The sequence below is a fragment of the Tamandua tetradactyla genome, chromosome 14, assembly GCF_023851605.1.
Source record: "Tamandua tetradactyla isolate mTamTet1 chromosome 14, mTamTet1.pri, whole genome shotgun sequence".
Lineage (NCBI taxonomy): Eukaryota > Metazoa > Chordata > Mammalia > Pilosa > Myrmecophagidae > Tamandua > Tamandua tetradactyla.
The window spans coordinates 89,759,779-89,767,655 of NC_135340.1; positions in this window are offsets into that span (position 1 = coordinate 89,759,779).

The window sequence follows — 7,877 nt, forward strand, 5'->3', positions numbered from 1 at the left end:
ATGAGGAGGCTCGGGCACAGAGCAGTCACCCAGCTAGCAAGTGGGTTACATTTTGAACCCAAGTTATCTGGCTCTTAACTACTGCCTATTAGTGTTATCGTTTTTTAACTGCTGCTGGAATGTATTATACCACAAATGGAGTGACTTTTTTTTTTTTAAACATAACAACATACAGACAAGAACATTCTTGCCATATGATCATTCCATTCTTGGTAAATAATCAAACTCAGAATATTATCACCATGATCATATCTCAGAACATTTGCATCAATCCAGAAAAAGAAATAAAAAGAAAAAACTCATACATACCATACCCCTTACCCCTCCCTCTCATTGACTGCTAATATTTCCATCTACCCAATGTATTTTAGCCTTTGTTTCCCCTATTTTTTTCTATATTCCTTACCACTCCCTTTCATTGATCACTAGCATCTCATTCTACTCAATTTATTTTAACATTTATTCACATTATTTATTTTTAATCCATACATTTTACTCATCTGTCCATACCATAGATAAAAGGAGCATCAGACACAAGATTTTCACAATCACACAGTCACATTGCAAAAGCTATATCATTATACAATCACCTTCAAGAAACATGTCTGCTGGAACACAGCTCTACAGTTTCAGGCACTTTTCTCCAGCCTCTCCAATATACTTCACTAAAAAGTTGGTATCTAAATACTGTATAAGAATAACCTCCAGGATAACCTCTCGACTCTGTTTGGAATCTCTCAGCCACTGACACTTTGTCTCATTTCTTTCTTCCCCCTTTTGGTCGAGAAGGTTTTCTCAATCCCTTTATGCTGAGTCCCAGCTCATTCTAGGATTTCTGTCCTACGTTGTCAGGAAGTTTATACACCTGGGAGTCATGTCCCACGTAGGGAAGGGGAAGGCAGTGAGTTTACTTGTCATTTTGGATGAGACAGCGAGGCTACATCTGAGCAACAAAAGCGATTCTCTGGGGGGGACTCTTAGGCCTAATTTTAAGTAGGCTTAGCCTATCTTTTGTGGGGGAATGGCTTTTTAAAAGGGGAATTTATTATATTGCAAGTTTATAGTTCTAAGGCCATGAAAATGTCCAAATTAAGGCATCGAGGGAAAGATACCTCAATTCCAAAGAAAGGGTTGATGACATGGGTTGATGACATTTGAGGTTTCTCTTTCGGCTGGGAGGGCACATGGCGACCTCCGCTAGCTTTCTCTCCTCATTTCATAAAGCTTCCCCAGGGGTGTTTTCCTTCTGCTCCAGAGGTCTCTGGCTGCATGAACTCTGTTGGTTCTGATGGCCCTAAAGCTTTTTCAAAAATGGTTCCCTCTTAAAGGGTTCCATCAAGCAACTGGACTTCAAATGGATAGAAACATATCTCCATGGAAACCATCTAATCAAAAGGTACCACCCACAATTGGGTGGGTCACATCTCCAGGGAAATAATCAAAACGCTCCCAGCAATATTGAATGAGGAATAAAGAACTTGGCTTCTTGGGACCCACAACAGATTCAAACTGGTAAGAGGAATAATGGATTGATCATTAGTGACTTTGGTGAGATCTATTTCAGAGGAGCAGTGGGGTGAAGCTACACCGCTGTGAGTTAAAAAGTGAATTGAAAAGAAAAAAAAGCAAATTAGGAAGTAAGAGAGTGAAGACCAGGGGTCCAGGCCCTCACTATTTAGAGTGGTCCAGCTGCATCAGCAACACCTGGGAGCTTGTTAGAGCTGCAGACCCATGGGGTCCAGACTGGCCTCCTGACTCAGTCTGCATTTTATACGTTTTTAAATTTTGCATGAGCAGGCACCGGAATCGAACCCAGGTCTCCAGCAAGGCAGGGGAACCCAGGTGCCTGCTAAGCCTCCACAGCCCACCCGCCAGGCTGCATTTTAACAGGACTCTCGGGTGATTCATGAGCACACTGAGAGGCACTGGGCTAGATGACTCTTCCAGGAACTTTGGCTGAGAAGAGGGGAGAGAGAAAGAAAATAGGATGTTAGCATGTTTATTAACTTAGAACAATGGTTCAAACACTGGCAGCACATTAGAATCATTTGGGGTACTTGTTAAAGATGACTGATCCCGAAGTTCACACCTCCCAACCCAGAGAATCTGATGGACTTTGTGTGGGCCAGAAAATTCTAACGTACAGGGAGTGGAGAGTCCCATCCCCGCCCATGACTCAAGTAAGGAAGGACAGGATGGAGGGACAGGCACCAAGGAATGGTGAATGGAAATGGAAAGGGATGGGATGAGGGTGAAGAAATGCAAAGGAGGGGTTTGGGGAAGGAGTTAGAGCAGTAAGAAAAGCAGAGAGGGAGACAGATTTGTAGGTGGTGAGGGCCGGTGAGGAGATAGGTTCTCAAAGAGAATCCTATATATAGCCATGATTCCTTTTTTCTGAAATAAAGAATTTTTTTTATTTAAAAAAATTTAACAACAAATGAACAAAAACATTCTTAACATATGATCATTCTGTTCTACATATATAATCAGTAATACACAATATCATCACATAGTTGCACATTCACCATCCTGATCATTTCCTGGAACTTTGCATCTATTCAGAAAAAGAAATACAAAGAAAACAGAAAAAAATTCATACATACCATACCCCCCACCCCTCCCCCTCACCGATCACCAGCATTTCAATCTAAATTTATTTTAATATTTGTTCCTCCTATTATTCATCTTTATTCTATGTGTTTTACTCGTCTGTTGCATATACAGAATGTTACACCCCAGAACAGAAGTACATACACTCTTCTCAAGTGTGCATGGATCATTCTCCATGATAGACCACATATTGGATCACAAAACAAGTCTCAATAAGTTTAAAAAGACTGAAATTGGGTGGGCCACGGTGGCTCAGCAGGCAGATTTCTCACCTGCCATGCCAGAGGACCCGGGTTCGATTCCCGGTTCCTGCCCATGTTAAAAAAAAAAAAAAAAAAAAAGACTGAAATTATACAAAGCATCTTCTCAGACCATAATGGAATGAAGCTGCAAATCGATAACCTACAAAGAACTGGAAAATCCACAAAATATATGGAAGTCAAATAGCACAATTCTAAACAATCAGTGGGTCAAAGAAGAAATTGCAAGAGAAGTCAGTAAATACATTGAGAAGAATGAAAATGAGAACACAACATATCAAAACTTATAGGATGTAGCTAAGGCAGTGCTGCAAGGAAAATTTGTAGCTCTAAATGCTTAAGTTAAAAAGGAAAGAGCTAAAATAGAAGACCTAACTATACACCTAGAGGAAATAGAGAAGGAACAGCAAACCAATCCCAAAGCAAGCAAAGGGAAGAAATAACAATGATTAGAGCAGAAATAAATGAAATTGAGAATAAAAAAACAGTAGAGAATGAACAAAATCAAAAGTTGATTCTTTAAAAAGATCAATAAAATTGACAAACCCTTAGCTATACTGCAAAGAAAAAAAGAGAGAAGATGCAAAGAAAACCATAAATGAGAAGGGGAACAACATTACTACTGACCCCACAGAAATAAAAAAAAATTAAGAAGATACTATGAACAACTGTATCCTAACAAATTATACAACCTAGATGAAAGGACGAATTCCTAGACACACACGAACAACCCACACTGACTCTAGAAGAAACAAAAGATGTCATCAGACCAATTACAAGTAAAGAGATTGAATCAGTCATCCAAAACCTTCCAACATTGAAAAGCCCAGGACCAGATGATTTCACAGGTGAATTCTACCAATCATTCCAAGAATCAATACCAGCCTTGCTCAAACTTCCAAAAAACTGAGGAAGAAGGAAAACTACCTAATTAAATCTCTGAGGCCAATATCACCCTAGTTCCAACCAGAAAAGATACTACAGAAAAGAAAATTATAGAACAATTTGTCTTATGAATATAGATTCAAAAATACTAAATAAAATACTAGCAAATTGAATTCAACAGCACATTAAAAGAATTATACACCTTGATCAAGTGGGTTTTATCACATTTATGCAAAGGTGTTCAACACAAGAAAATCAATTAATGTAGTATATCATATTAATGAAACGAAGGGAAAAATATCCACATGATCAACTTCATTTATACAGAAAAGGCATTTGACAAAATGCAGCATCCTTTCTGGATAAAAACACTTAAAAAATAAGAATGGATGGAGACATACTCAACCTGATAAATGGCATATATGAAAAACCCACAGCTAATATCATACTCAATGGTGAAAGACTGAAAACTTTCCTTCTAAGATCTGGAAAAGACAAGGATGCCCATTGTCACCACTGTTATTCAACACTATACTGGAAGTTTTACCCAAAACGGTTAGGCAAGAAAAAGAAATAAACGGTGTTCCAGTTTGCTAGCTGCTGGAATGCAATATACCAGAAATGGAATGGCTTTTTAAAAGGGGAATTTATTAAGTTGCTAGTTTACAGTACTAAGGCCATGCAAATGTTCCAATTAAAGCAAGTCTGTAAAAACGTCAAAATTAAGGCACCCACAAGAGAAAGGCCGATGAAGTTCAGGGTTTCTCTCTCAACTGGAAAGGCAAAGGCACATGGTGAACATGGCAACATCTGCTAGGTTTCTCTCCAGGCTTTTTGATTCATGAAGCTCCCCTGGGGACATTTTCCTTCTGCAGCTCCAAAGGTCTCTGGCTGAGCGGGTTCTCTTGGTTCTAGGGACAGTTTCGTGGCTCTGTCTCTTTCTCCAAAATGCTTCCGCTTTTAAAAGATTCCAGTAAACTAATCAGACCCACCTGGAATGGGCGGAGTCACATCTCCCTCTAATTGATACCCACAATTTGGTGAGTCATGGCTCCCTGGAGATAATCTAATTAAGCTCCCCGTATACAGCACTGAACAGGGTTTAAAAGAAGCTGCCTCCACAAGATTGGATGAGGATTAAGCCATGGTTTTTCCAGGGTACATAAATCCTTTCAAATTGGCACTAAAGGCATCCAAATCAGAAAGGAATAGTATAACTCTCACTGTTTGCTGATGACATGATCCTATATGTAGAAAGTTCTGAAAAACAACAACAAAGCTACTAGAGCTAGAAACGAATTCAGCAGCATTGGTGGGGTAAAAGATCAACACATAAAAATCAATAGTTTCTATACTCTAGAACTGAGCAACCTAAGGAGGAAATCAAGAAAAAAAATTCCATTTACAATAGCAACTAAAAGAATAAAATAAAATTTGAATTATTTATTTGAATACATTTCATCAAGTATGGAAAGGACTTGTACATAGAAAACTACAAAACATTGCTAAAAGAAGTCAAAAGGAATTCCCTGCTAATGGACTGGAAAATTAAATATTGCTAAGATGTCAGTTCTATCCAAAATGATTTACAGATTCAACGCAATCCCAACAAAATTCTAACAGCCTTCCTTGCAGAAATAGAAAAGCCAATTATCACATTTATGTGGAAAGGCAAGGGGTCTTGAATAGCCAAAAACATCTTGCAAAAGAAGAACAAAATTGGAGGACTCATACATCCTGACTTTAAAGCATATTACAAAACTACAGTGGTGAAATAGTATGGTATTGGCACAGGATTGACATATTGACCAATGGAATCAAACTGAGAGGTCAAAAATAGACCCCCACTTATCTGGCCAATTGATTTTTTTTTTTTTTTTGCATGGGCAGGCAGCAGGAATCAAACCTGGGTCTCCAGCATGGCAGGCAAGAAACTCTGCCTGCTGAGCCACCGTGGCCCCTAATTGTTTTTTGGCAAGGCTCCCAAGTCCACTCAACTGGGACAGAATAATCTCTACAACAAACGATACTGGGAGAATTGCATATCCATATGTGAAAGAATGAAGGAGGACCTCTATCTCACACTCACTAAAAATAACTCAAAATGTAAAACTATAAAATTAAACCTAATTTAAACATAAAACTAGATCTAATTATATTTAGGTCTTAAAACATAAAACCAAAAGATGACTATAAACTCCCAGAAAATGTAGGGAAGCATCTTCAGGATCTTGTGTTAGGCAACTTTACAACCAAAGTTCAAGCAACAAAAGAAAAAATAGATAAATGGAACCTCCTCAAAATTAAAAACTTTTGAGCATCAAAAGACTGTGTCACAGAAGTGAAAAGGCAACCAAGTCCACGGGAGAAAATATTTGGAAACCACATATCCCATAAGGGTTTAATATCCAGAATATATAAAGAAATCTTACAACTCATCAATAAAAATACAAACAACCCAATTGAAAAATAGGCAAATGACCTGAATGGACACTTTTTCAAAGAGGAAACACAATTGGCTGAAAAATACAAATGAAACCACAAAGGAAAACTATAGTTGTTGGAGAGGATGCGGATAAATAGGAACATTCATTAACTGCTGGTAGGAATGTAGAACAGTCCAAATGTGGAAGACAGTTTGGCAGTTCCTCAGAAAGCTGAGTAAAAATTACCGTATGATTTGGCAATCCCTCCAGTACATATATGTCCAAAATAATTGAAAGCAGGGATGTGAACAGGTATTTGAATACCAATGTTCATAGCAGCATTATTCACATTGCCCAAAGATGGAAGCAACCGAAATGTCCATCATAGATAAACAAGGTAAGATGTGATATATACATACAATGAATATTATTTAGCCGTAAAAAGAATGACACACACAACAATACATGCAACAATATGGATGACTCTGGAAGACAATTACATTAAGTGAAAATAAGCCAGACATAAAAGGACAAATATTGTATGATGTCATTGATAGGAACTAATTATTATGAACAATCTCATAGAGTTAGAATATAGGTTACCAGGGGATAGATTGGGGGTTAGAAAACAGGGAGTTGATGCTTAATTTGAACAGCATTTATATTTAGGTTGATTGTAAGGGTTGGAAATGGATGGTGGTAAGGGTAGCACATTATTGAGTGTAATTAACAGCACTGAATTATAGAAATGAACGTGGTTAAAATGGAAACTTCAAGTTGTATATGTTACTAGAATAAATTTTAAAAGATAAAGCATAGGGCTATATAATGTAGTGAACCCTGTTGCAGACAATGGACTACAGTTTTATAGTACAGGTATAACAGTGTTCTTTCACGAATTATAATAAATGTACAACACTAATACAGGGTGCTAATAATAGGGTGGTATCCAGAAAAAATATACCTGCCATAAACTATGGACGATGGTTACTAGTAGTATTTTAGTAATTTTTTTCAATTGTAACAAAGGTAAGTAGTTAAAAAAATTTGTATAATTACAAAAAAGTGCCATCATCAATTGTAACAAGTGTTTCACACCAGTGCAAGTTGTTGGTGGTGCGGGGTGTATATGGGAACTCTGTATTTTATGCATGAGAGGTCTGTAAACCCACAACTTATCCAATAAAAAATTGAAATAATAAAAAAGAAGTTTCTGGAATCATAAGACTTGTTCCAAAATGTACTGCCTTGTAATAAACTTGATGTCCTACCTTGCCTTCCACCACACACCCACATAAACACGTCTCAACCTTGCCAACCCCATCATTAACTTTCCTCCTTGTGAAATGTAGCTGGCACCTGGCACAAGAAGTTCCCCATAAATACATGTTGATGCTCATTGCAATTTTCTCTGTGCTTAATGGCTTATCCTCTAGTCAGGAAAATCTCTGGTAAGAGAGATTACTGTCTCCGTCCTTCCAGGGGAGAACGGGTTAGGTAGAAAGAAAGAACCCTATGGCCTCTGAGCCATCTATATGGCTGGCATAGTAAACCCACCTTAACCAGGGAGAGGGTCTGATTCACCAGGACCTCCCCAGTGGACTGGGTAGGGGACAAAAAAACGCGCTCAAATTTCGGCACCTTTAAAAGGCGTGGCCTCGCTGCTGCGATCGTCTGGAGTGATTGACTGATGAGA